This window comes from Rhinolophus ferrumequinum, chromosome 17 (genome assembly GCF_004115265.2).
Source record: "Rhinolophus ferrumequinum isolate MPI-CBG mRhiFer1 chromosome 17, mRhiFer1_v1.p, whole genome shotgun sequence".
NCBI classification, from domain to species: domain Eukaryota; kingdom Metazoa; phylum Chordata; class Mammalia; order Chiroptera; family Rhinolophidae; genus Rhinolophus; species Rhinolophus ferrumequinum.
The window spans coordinates 33,279,485-33,292,670 of record NC_046300.1 but is presented as its reverse complement, the minus strand read 5'-3'; the positions used below and the strand labels follow the sequence as shown (position 1 = coordinate 33,292,670).

At 36.7% G+C, this 13,186-nt stretch overlaps 1 protein-coding gene across 1 annotated transcript in view; it reads right to left on the bottom strand.

Moving 5' to 3' along the window:
* The window catches only part of TMEM108 (transmembrane protein 108), a 471,148-nt gene that overhangs the window by 452,506 nt on the left and 5,456 nt on the right, over positions 1-13,186 (bottom strand). The window contains exon 2 of the mRNA XM_033132611.1: positions 12,918-12,949. The gene's annotated coding sequence lies outside the window, so the exon portion shown is untranslated. The remainder of the gene's footprint in view (positions 1-12,917; positions 12,950-13,186) is intronic.

The window sequence follows — 13,186 nt, the reverse complement described above, 5'->3', positions numbered from 1 at the left end:
CCAGACTCCTAGCTCAGAAAGCTAGGTCTCATCCCTGTTCCCCTTCTCCCCACCCTCCATATCCAGTACTTCTTTAATCTGATCACCCCTCTCTCCAATCTCCCCCACCATGCTAGTTCAAGCCTCTCTCACTGTTTGTGTGGAGTTAGAAGTAGCCTCCTAATGAATATCCCTTGAACCATGTTTGTCCCCTATTTCTCTACCTGCAGCCAGACTGGGCATCTTTGCAAAACGCAGATCTGATCCTGTGATACTGCTGGTCAAAACCCTGTAAAGACTTCTCACTGCTTTTGTGATACAGGGGGAACTCCTTAACACAGTCTCCTAAGCCCAGAAGGCTCTGGCTCCTGCCCACCTACCTCCCAGCCTCTTCCAGCTCCATGCTGCCCCTCAGCAATCTGTTTTGGCCTTTGCATCCTCCTTTCAAGTCCTTTGCACTCACTAAATTCTGTCTTGCCAAAGGGCCTTTGCATTGAAGAATTCCATCTCATCCTTTCAGACTTTAGCTCAAACTATCCAGGAGAGTCTTTCCTGACCTGACTGACAGGTTAAGTCTCCCTTCTTTCTGGGTTCTCTTTATGCTGGGAATCTCTCCCACAAACTCTTCTCACAGTGGCAATTTTACATTGATTCACACAATTTGCTTTTATTACTATTAGTATTCTCCCTAAGTTCCACGAGTACAAGGTGAGGGTCTTTTTTTTTTTCCTCACCCCTGGACGTGAGCTCTCAGAAAATGACAAGCCAGCCAAGCATTGTTAAAAACTAAATAAATAAATGAATGGCACAGAGATGGAAGCCAGAAAGATTCAGGGGCCATCTGAGTTTGTCTTCCTATTTCTGATCACCTACACATATCGTCACAGTTTTAATGCAGCATTAATAATACTAACATAACTCAAATATTAAGTGCTTACTGTGTGCCAGCCCTAGGCGAGCACTTTGTGGATATTATCTCCTACCACCCACTACAACTTTGTAAAGCAGACTATATTTCTGTTCCCACTTTTTATAATTCTGACAAAATACTAAAGGTTAAAATGGTTAAACAAATTGCTCAGGGTCATATCCATTGAGAGTAATAACCTTGGTTAAATAAAACATTAGTCTGAAATGGAACAATTAATACACGGACAAACTAAATTGTTGATGGATTTTAGAAGAGTTGCGGAGGGTTTGGCTTTCCTTTAGACACATATGCAAAAATACCACGGACTGAAAGAAGGAAATAACTACAGAACAAACAAGATGCTGATTAATACATCTTCCTTTCCATCCCAAATAAAGATTTCCATTTATATCACTCATGATAATTATAATGCAGAAGCTCAAAACATAACCCTGTAGAAAATATCAATTAATAGTTTGCTGTGAATAAATGTTAACTTGGTCACTGATTAATGTTCTGGAAGTAATTAGAGATGGTTCCAATGGAGTGGTCTTTCCTGGTGGCTGAATTTCAAGGAGTATAATACAGTCTAAATTTCAACATAAATAGACATAATCAACAGGAAACTGGGTGACAGTCATCACTCTGGATGATCATCGTTATCCTGGCTGTGTTTCTATTTCTCACTGGAGTTTTAGTTAAATTGTTAAACAGTCTCATGATTGGAAATTTTGTCTTTCCAAATTTAACAAGAAGCCCTGTTCAGGGGGCAAAATGTGCAAAGTAATTACCAGGAGAGGTCACATTATTTCAGCATTGCTGGGATTGTCTTTATCCCTGTAGAACATATGTGGCCTCCTTCCACTCTACTGCTCTGTACCAGCAAGAACCCTGACGCTGCTCTTGACGCAGCCAACCTCTTCTCTTCTTTAAGCATCCTACAGCAAGCATATTGCCAAAAAGACCTCTGCGGTATACACTCTGTTAAACTAAGACACGTCAAGTGAATATCAAAACACTGACAAAGCATTAGAATTGTAGAATAGAGTCTGCATTTCTTCATTCTCATTATTAGTTAAGCAATCATATTTCTGGTTTTATAATTCTTTTTGGGGAGTTGTGATATGTACTTCAAAATCCCCTCAGTGCTGTTGGAATAGTTCTCTCTTGACCTAGAAAGGGGGAAACTATAATAGGTTTCCCGCTGACTTAACTCCCCAAAAAAGAAGTGATTGGTAGGTTTAGTTATTTAACATCTCTATTTGCACTTTTAGTAAGAAAAATGTGACCAAATGAAAACACCAAACTTTGCCTTTGCCTACGTAGTACTTCTATAGATGGAACTCATCCTTAGCATGAGGTTGTAGAAGGACCTTAGGACCAGGTGCCAGAAACTTTTGTGTAGATGTCACACACTCTGCCATTCACTCTTGCAATCTGCTAAGGAACTTGTAGATACTCTCCCTTCACAGCGAAGCCTGGTCACCTTTAAAATGGGCTCATAGCTAAAAGCCTATACCACCTCATTTGTATCAGCTGCAAAAATAGTCATTGGTCCAAGTTTTCAAAAGAAACAAACAATAGACACTTAATTCAATAGAATGTAAATAAGTGACAGTATGGCACTGAAGCTTATTCTGTGAGAGTCTAAGTAGAATATTTTAATGTTCAGTAGGAGAGTGTGATGGAAAATAAATGGGTAACTTAGCAAAGCTAGGCTCACTGAGTTAAACATGTTGACTTTGCTTTAAAAATCTTGTATTTGATATCTTCGTCCTTGACTCATTTTCAGAAAGATTCTCAAAAAGCTCCAGATTCCTTTATTTTCCAGTGTGTCTATATGGACACTTATGTGTGGATCAAACATGTTTTCAGGGAAAGTGACAAAATTAATAGCATTTATTGGGTCCTTTTATATTGATAATTACTACAACTATATTTTGTCCAAACAACAGTCTGTATAACTTAAGATAAATCTAGATAATAACAAGCTTTCCACACAGCCTACAGAAAGGAATTTATTCCACAAAGGTCAGTGGATATGTCCCATTCGTCATGCTCTGCACTAGTTAACAGGAGTACAGATAATATGTTTATCACTCTAACATTAGAATGGCTTTTTTCCCTTCAATTCATCATTTCGGCCGGCGACTTACTTAGTTTGCCGTAACAAAGCACTGGCTTAAAATGCAGCTGGGAGCTTCCCTTCTGATTTAAAAGCTATATACATCTCTGGCAGTTCTGAGCAGCGCCTTCTATGGTTTTGTTTACCTTATTCTAAAATGAAATGACAACCCATTTTTCACAAATAAGCTGAAGAGTCGTTGCAGCAGATTTTACCTTTGAAGTAAATTTAAAAGAGGTTTTCAGATGTATATGTTTTTTCTTAAGGAGCAAATAGAAAACACTGCCGCAAGTTTTGCCTTCTGACATCTGGTAGAAAGCCTTGTAAAGAAGGATCCACTCTCTAGAAGCAAATGACAAACTGTAAGTGTCATCATTTGTCCCTTTTTTAAACACATAATTTTCCACTTGCTAGAGTTTGGTGATTTGTTGTTTCCTGTTATACTGGAAACACAATAAAGTCATTGCTTTCAAACAAGAAAGCATGTTGGCTCTTGGACTAATGCATTTTATGCTAAAAAGTACAAATTCTGAAGAATCCTGTTTTTCATTCTGAGGTAGGTGTGCTTTTTAAAATTTACTTACTAACTAATTTCCTTTACTCAGTGTAGCACTGCAGAAAAATTCCAGCATAGGAGGCAGGAGATTTCAAATTTGGTCTGGGCCCTAGCATTTGTATTTAGGACATACTAATTTCTGAGAAAATACTGAAAAATCTTTGGGCCTCGGTGATCACAACAATAAAACTAGACAAGAGAGTCTTCCAATCTCCCAGGTCTACAACTATGAGTCTATGATATTATAATCTAAAGGAGGCAATTTGATATAAGCAAGGTGTTCCGGGTCCGTAAGGAAGATTACTGAATTCTGGTATTAACCACCAATGGTAGCAGCTGCCTGCAGTATGGTTTCAGAAAGCACAGCTGTGTTTGTCTGATAGTAAAAGGTGTCTTTAGAATGCATCCTCCTCATTAATTGAGACTTCTTTCTTCCTCAGTTTCCTAGGGTAGCACATACAATGGCAATTGAATCTGATTCCAATGACCTACCTTTTCTTTCAGGGAATTGTTTATCTTAAGTATATTAAATTTACATTTATCTTTAAAATGAAATAATACATGCATTTGTATTACATTTTTATTTCCAAAAAATATATGAAAAGAAAGAAAATGGGTCTGTCCCAAGCATACAACATGTAAGCTAAAATAGCTTATAGGCATAATATTTTGCATTTAATTATCCTATACTATCATCCAGAAGTCCCATAAATTTTCAGTATTTATCCCTCGGTATATAATGTTATCTATATTTTATACATGGGGAATCAGGCAGAGGATAAACATGAAACCTATTCATGAATACATAGTATCTCTGAGCCGGTCAAAGATGAAAATCCCCACTCTACCACCCCTGTGAAAGCCATTTTGCTTAGCTCACCGCTACTATTTCCCCCCACCTCTGAAATTTCATAATTAGTATATTTCTAAATATCTTCATAGCACTGATAAAAATTTTGACTAGAACCACTAGCAATATCAAAAATCATAAGCAAAGATCACAAGCAAACACTGACAATAATATGAGTATAAAACAAGACTAATATCTTCAGTATATAAATTTCTGGAACAAACTGATAGGAAATAAAGGTAGGACCCCCATAGATAAGTCATGGGCAAATGAGTATCAACTGGGCATATCAATTGGCTATTCAAAAAAGAGGAAAATAAGTTTAATAAATCTATTTTAAAAGGGCAAACTCAATAATAACAAAGGAAATACAAACTAACACTACAAGATACAGAAATATCGTAATATGTCAAAGGAAAAAAGTTACAGAGGACTAGTACACAATGAGAGGATATTATGAGATAGCTATTCTTATATGCTGCTAGTGGGAATTTAAGATGTTGCATTCTTTTCTGGAAAGCAATTTAGGAATATAATGTTTATTAAGCGTTCTAAAGATGATCCCAGTAATTCCCCTTCTAAGAAATAATCCAAAATGCACATACCAGGGGTGCCAAAAAAATGTATAAACATGGCTTGTATTCATCTTTTATTATCAGTACATATGAGGCCTGACAATTAAGTTTGTGAACTTATCCTAGAAAAAGTGCTACAGACCTCATTGCTGAATATCACTTTGAAGTACTCCCGTTGGGGAGCTATGCACCGATGCCAGCCCTAGTCCACCCTTCAAAGCAATTTGGGAACTCTTTTTCTGGAATGGCCATTAGAGCTGTCGTCGTATTACCTTTAATGTCCTGAATGTCATCAAAATGTCTTCCTTTCAGTATTTCCTTTATCTACAGGTAAAGAAAGAAGTCACTGGGGACCAGATCAGGTGAGTAGGGAGGGTGTTTCAACACAGTTATTTGTTTCCTGGCTAAAAACTTCCTCACAGACAGTGCCCTGTGAGCTGGTGCATTGTCGTGATGCAAGAGCCATGAATTGTTGGCAAAAAGTTCAGGTCATCTAACTTTTTCATGCAGCCTTTTCAGCACTTCCAGATAGTAAACTTGTTTAACTGTTTATTAGTTGGTATAGATTCATAATGAATAATCCCTCTGATATCAAAAACAGGTTAGCAACTTCATTGCAACAAGTTTGTGAACTTAATTGTCCAGCCTCACATTGAGCATTACAATTTTAATACAATTTTTTTTCCTTTCTTAAAATGTGTCTTCTTTTTTGGCACCCTCTGTATATATGAAAACAAATCATTTTCATTGCTCATGTTATTTGTAAGAGAAAAAAGAGAGAACCTAAATGTTCCAAAATAAAGAAATAGTTAAATAAATCATGGCACATCCATAGCACAGAAAGTTATACCATTCCTAATATTATTCATGAAATATTTTAAATGAAATATGAAAAGCGTGATGAAATAGAGGGAGGAGTAAATTACACAGCTCCATACACAGTGTGACCTCAAGTATGTTAACATTTAACATAAAAGTAAAAGCATAAAGCCTTTCAGAGAAAACAAAGCAGATTATTTTCATAACCTGAGAGCGGGCAAAGATTTTTTTAGGCAGGATGTAGAAGGTGATAACGATAGAAGAACATTTTGATAAATTTGATTGTGTCAAAATTTAAAATTGTGCTCATCAAGCAACAACATTAAGAAAAAGAAGAGGCTTGGTCCTTTGTTGTTTTCAGTTTTATATACCACATATCAGTGAAATCATATGGTTCTTGACTTTTTCTTTTTGACTTATTTCACTTAGCATTATAATCTGAAGATCCATCCATGTTGTCGCAAGTGGCACTATTTCATCTTTTCTTATGGCAGAATAATATTCTATTGTGTATATGTACCACATCTTCTTTATCCAATCATCTATCGAAGAATAGTTTGTGGTTACCAGGGGGTAAGGGGGGAAGAGGGATAGAAGAAGAAGGTAAAAGGGATCAAATATATGGTGATGGAAGGAGAACTGACTCTGGGTGGTGAACACACAATGTGATATACATAGATGAGGTATTACAGAATTGTACACCTGAAATCTATGTAACTTTACTAACAATTGTCACCCCAATAATCTGTAATTAAAAAAAAGATAAAAGAAAAAGAATAGGCAAACCACAGAGGCAAAAATTATTCACAAACATGTCTAACAAAAGACATATCCAGAACATACAATGAATTACTACAAAATAAGGAGGAGGAGGAGGAGGAGGAGGAGAGGAAAGAGGAGAAATGGTTGAAAATAGGCAAACACAGCAGATACTTCACAAAGGAAACTATACCAATGGCCAATAAATACATAAAAAAAAAGTGTTACCCATTATTGAGGATTAGGGAAATATAAGCTAAAATGCCACTGAGATACCACTATACATATCCACTAGAATGTTTAATTCTCCCATCCAATCTTTGTAGTTTCCCCGCTTCCCTCATGACTTCAGGCCACAGATGCTGTTTTCACTACTACACTGTTCCTACCTTGTCCATCTTTTCTAATCTGCTGTCAATGTGAAAGCCAATATCCAACATAATAGTGCATAGGATCTTCATGGAGACCTTAGATCCTCTCCTGTGAGTTAGGGGAGTGTTGGCCATGGAAAGTGCAAGGACTTTTACAGACATTGTTCTTCTCTCTCATGTAAGGTTTTTGGGTGGTAGTTCACATAGCTGAGGTTTCCCTATAAGTGAACTGCATGGAAGTGGCAGCTATATGTTTGTTGATTTTTATTAACAATGCATATCATGTCAGAACCTACTTCAGTCTGAATCAACCCTGTAACTCCTTCAGAAAACTGGTTCTATTTATCGAGGGGTTGGGGTGGTGGTATTGGAGGTGAGGGAGAAAGGAGCTACCACTGACTGAGCAAGGGGTCATGCCAGGTAAAGCTCAGTAACCACTGTAATACCAAAATTAATTCTTATAGCGAATCTATGAGGCACAGATTACCAACTCTATTTTACTATTAAGGGGGGCGGAAAGCCTAATAGAAAAAAAGGTAGGTTCAGAGAGGTAAAGTAACTTGCCAAAAAATCATACTCCCAGAAAATGACAGAGCTGAGACTCAAACCCTGTTGTGTCTCACTGCCTCCTTTTTTTCCTTCCACTACGCCAAAGCTTTGGAAAGTCTCAGAAATTAACTGGAAAGGATCACTGCTGAAGAATGTAATATGGTGAAAACATAGCTACAACATTCCAGGCAATATTGTTGTGGCTCTAAACCTGCAGAGATGAAAAAGATGGCATGAAAATCTAAAATCCCAGAATATTCCTCGGACATAAAAAAACGAATAAAATCTTCCCATTTGCTACAACATGGGTGGACCTGGAAGGTGTTATGCTAAGAGAAATACGAGTCAGAGAGAGAAAGACAAATACCATATGATCTCACTTATATGCGGAATCTAAAGAACAAAATAAATGAAAAAACAAAACAAACAGACTCATAGATACAGAGAATAAACTGATGGTTGCCACATGGGAGGGGGGTTTGGAGGTTGGGTGACAAAGGTGAAGGGATTAAGTACAAATTGATGACAAAATAGTCAAGGGGATACAAAGTACAGCATAAGGAATATAGTCAATAATACTGCAATAACTATGTGTAGTGCCAGGTGGGTATAGACTAACGGGGGGGCTCGCTTTGTAAATTATATAAATGTCCAACCACTGTGCTGTACACTTGAAACTAATATAAGATAATGTCGATTGTCAACTGTAACTGAAAAAAATAAATAAAAATTTAAAAATATATAAGTAAAATCCTCTAAAGAAAGAATGAACAATCTTAAGTAATAAATAGTACATACAAGAGAAAGAGCAAGACAGTTTTTAAGTGAATCTGACGCTTCTTAGTAGTATTTCTAAGCTATAAAGGGAAATTATAGGTAACCACCAGGGATCAAAATTAACATGTAAAAGGCGTAAGGTGAGACAAGGGCAGTGGACCTGAATATCTGAAAACTTCCTAGTGATTGAGAATCATTTAAATTTGCATAAACTGGCTTTGTGAAAGTGATGAGACCCTATTGGTCAGTCACAATTCTAACTGCCTGATTTGAAGATTAAATGGTGTGAGAAAGACTATGGCTACCTTCTCTGTGGAAAGATTTGAAAATAGGCTTTCAACCAGGTACGATTTGAATTACAAATGAGCATCCCATGGAAAAAGCACGCTTGACAAAAGGCAATGCAAAAACTGGACAGAGGGGAGAAGTTCAAGGGTAGGAGGGTGGATTTAAATGTCACTTGTACAAAGACAGCAGCTGACCTCACGGATGAAGATGGGACCACTCAAATCCCAAACACACTGGAAGAAAAGCTGAAGACAGTTTTGCAGAGACTCCTTGAGTACAACAGGAGTGGAGAAAATGTTAATCATAGGTAATGAAAAGTGATTAAGCAAACTGTTCCCTATTTGCTATGCCCTGCAATTTTGTGCTACCAACTAATGCTTTGTCATGACTAAAATCATACTCCATTCTAGTTGTTTTTTTGCACTGTGAAAAATAACCTTTTCCTCCATTTTCAGAGTAGCATTTTTGTGAATTGTGTTTTGTTTTGGTTTGTTTCAATTTGATTTATGAGTCTGTTGTCATCTGAAAAACTGACATATGGAAGACAACTCAGATGCTGCTAAGTAGTCTGGAATTTTCTGCTTTATGACCTCAGAATCTATTAGGTTAGTGCAAAAGTAATTGTGATTTTTGCAATTATTTTTAACCTTTTAAACTGAAATAATTTTGCATCAACCTAATAACAGACCATCTTTGTGGAATGGTTTGATTTGGTTCGAAATGGAACAGCCACAAGAGAAGTCAAGACACCAATTTTAGGACAGTGGTGATGTGTGCTTAAGGATAAACATATGCCCATGTTTTCTAGGTCACAGGGAGGCTGAGTCTCAGCAGGCGATCAAAACAGTCTTTGAAGAATGAAATACATGTATCTGTCAGGTTTGTCAAATTTTCTTTAGGGTCACCCTACTAAGTTACTTAGAAAAGAAAATTTAGCTAACTTAAGTAAAGTGTTTTCTGGATCCCTGAGGAACAAAATATAATGAATTCTAACACTTCTAGATTACTCATTTGGCCATCTACAATTGTTGTGAAGAGAATTACTAGTATCTCCATTTTCAAATGAAGAAACTGAAGTAAAAGCAGTCAAATAACTTGCACAAAATCTTGCTAGAATCCAAGCAATGGAAACTATACAATAACTTGTCCCCTGCCTCCCCTCCAGGTGCCTTCCCTGCTGGATCATTTGTGTCAGACCACTAAAATGTGCCCATATTTGACCTGTGGCTATAGGTGTCCTCTTTTTCTCTTTTCTTCTTTTTAAAGGAAATTTTTCTTATTAAAATAGAGTAGACATACAGAAAAGGGCACAAATCGTAAGTGTAAATATCAGTTTCATTTTGTTCCAGTTTTACTGAGAAATAATTGCTATACATCACTATGTAAGTTTTAAAATGATGGTTTGATTTACAAATAATTGTGAAATGATTATCAGTTAATTTTTATAAAGTGAAAAACTCATGTTACGACCTCCCAGATCAAAGAACAGATCATAGAACACTACCAGTGCCCTAGAAGCTACCAGTCTCTCTCTTGCTGAAGGAAACTGCTACTCTGCCCTCTATCATAAATTACTTTTGCCTGCTTTGGAACATGCTATAAAGGACATCATGGAACATGAACTCACAATTTTGTGCCGGCTTCTTGAGCTCAACATTTGCAAAATGTAACCTTGTGTTGGCTGGTGAAGCCATTTGTGCATTTTCATTACTGTGTATTATTCCATTGTGACTATTCCACCACATGTCCATTGTACTGCTGGTCCATAGTTATAAATAATGCTACTCTTCACATTCTTGTACATGTTTTTTGGTAAAACATATGTATGCATTTCTGTAAGGTTTATGCCTAGGACTAGAATAGCTGGGATATGCAGCTTTAAGAGATACTACCCAACCATTTTCCAAAATGCTTATGTCAATTTATTCTCCGACATGTAGGAGAGTTCCAGTTGCTCCAAATCTCTGTCCTTACGACACTTAGAATTGCCTGTTTTTTGTTCTGTTTTGGTTGTTCGGATGGGTAAAGAATCTACATGTAAATGAAAGCATGAAGCATTTGTCTGTCTGTGTCTGGCTTATTTCACGTAGCATAATGTTTGGTCCATCCATGTTATCACAAATGGCAGGATTTCCTTCTATACCCAGAAGTGAGATTGTTGGATGATATGGTAGTTCTATTTTTAATTTTTTGAGGAACCTCCATACTGTTTTCCATAATGGCTATACCAGTTTACCTTCCCACCAACAGTGGAGCAAAAGAGTTCCCTTTCCTCCACCCCTTCACTAGCACCTGTTATCCCTTGTGTTTTTGATAAGAACCATTCTGACAGGTGTGAGGTGCTATCTCATTGTGGTGCTGATTTGCATTTCCCTGGTAATCAGTGATGTTGAACACCTTTTCATGCACCTGCTGGCCATTTTTATGTCTTCTTTGGAAAAATGTCTACTCAGGTCCTTTGCCCATTTTTAATTGGATTATTTGACTATTTGCTATTGAGTTGTACAAATTCCTTATATACCTGGGGTGCCAAAAAAATGTATACAAGTGGACACTTTGGTCAACGTTGCTCAAGCAGCAGTTTGCCGTAATCAGAAGTGTCTGGATGCTGATGATAAACACTGAGCATGTTTTGTAATTGCAGAAGTCAAACGTGACTGGTATTCATCTTTTGTTATTGGTATATATTGAGTATTACAATTTTAATAGTTTTCCTTTCTTAAAATGTGCATAGTTTTTTTTGGCACCCTCTGTTTTTTGGATGCTAACCCCTTATTAGATATATGATTTTCAAATATTTTATCCCATTCCATAGGTTGTCTTTTCAGTTTGTTGGGTTTTTTTTTGTTCGTTTGTTGGTTAGTAAACTAGGTGTTTTTTTGCTATACAGAAGCTTTTTAATTTGATGTAACCCCACTTGTTTTACTCTTGTTGCTTGTGCTTTTACTATAATATCCATAAAAATCACTGGCAAGCCCAATGTTAAAGAACTTTTTGCATACATTATCTTGAGTCTTATTTTTTTCTTAGTCTAGCTAAAGGTTTGTTGATTTTTATCTTTTCAAAAAACCAAGCCTTAGTTTTGTTGATCTTTGCTACTGTATTTCATTTTTCTTTTCTACTCTATTATTTCCTTCTGTAGGTATCTTCTTCATGGTATCTAGTAGGCCACAAACATGAGCAGGGATGATAGCTAAGATTTCACAACTCAAGGATGGATGTGTTCCTAAATAATCTGAGTTAATATGCTAAAAGCATGGCTCATAGAATACATAGTACAATGGTGTTTCAATTGTTTCTATTCTGCACTTGGCATTAAATAGCATTCTGTGTGCTGAATTGAAACAATAACCACCTTATCTAACATTGTTTCTTGAGAAAATATGCATCAAACACTAAATACCAGATTATTAAATTAGTCATTGGAACACAACTCATTTATAGTTTAAGGCTATAACTTGATTATTAAATTCGTCATTGGAACACAACTCATTTATAGTTTATGGCTATAACTTCAATATAAAAACTCCTATTATTGTTATGATAAAAATTAGTAAAATTTTATAATTATGAATAAATCTTATCTAAAAAAAATTCTCCTATGTTTTAAACTCCGAAAGTTAAAACCTGCTATTTTTATCCATTGATAACTTGGGAAGTGACACATATATGTACATAATTTTTTTCCTTAACTACCGCTCTCAGCTAACTTTCTCCTCAGTGTCTGACTTAAGTCAGAAAGAGGCACATCCTTTCTCAAATGTGTACAGTAGGGAAGAAGACTTCATTTCTCCTCTGTGGGAGCTGATGAAATCTGGCTCCTTGCCTGCTCCCTGCCATGTGGGTCAGGAGTGTGGGGAAGAAGTGACAGTCAGTAGTGACAGTCTGAGTGGGCATTGGCTACCAGACTTGAAGTGGGTGGTTCCATAGAGAAAAATTAAGGTTATATTCAACTTCACAGATAAATGTGAGTGGGAGTGGCAGGAGGAGAGAGAACAGCTCTGAACTTGAGAAGCAAAAGGACGTTCCTCAGCAAGTCAGAAATCAATGGCTTTTTGCATCCCAGAGGCCACTTCTGCTGCAGAAAATTAAAACTGCTTTATTTGTTACGCAAATGTCTGAAATATGCAGTATGTTTTAAGACCACAAGGAAATATATATGCTATCGTATTCTTAACAAAACCCATTGCAGCTCTTATACAGCATGGTTTCTATGTATCCACATATTTGCTTAGTGCAAGGTGCAACAGCCCAGGGCAACCCCGTCTTTAGAGAACACACTTCACGAGGAATGGACACTCCAAATTTAAAATATTCTCACCCCAATTCCTTCCCCACTTGTTTCACCCTTGTACTCACCTACACATTAAACTCCTTCCTTTCACCAATTTCTGCAAAAAAAAAAAAAAAAGAATAAAAAATCCAATCACAGCATGTTTTGTGAAACTGTAAATTTATTGAAGATACGGGATATTTTAGGGAGATATTGCACAATATTCCACCATCTCTTAAAATTCTTCTTTTCTTTTTACCATTTTCTTCAATCTCTTCCCCTTCTCTGTTCAAACTAACTCAGTGTGCCCCTCTACCAGTCAGCAAAGGCTACGACATGCTGCTGTACAAAACAA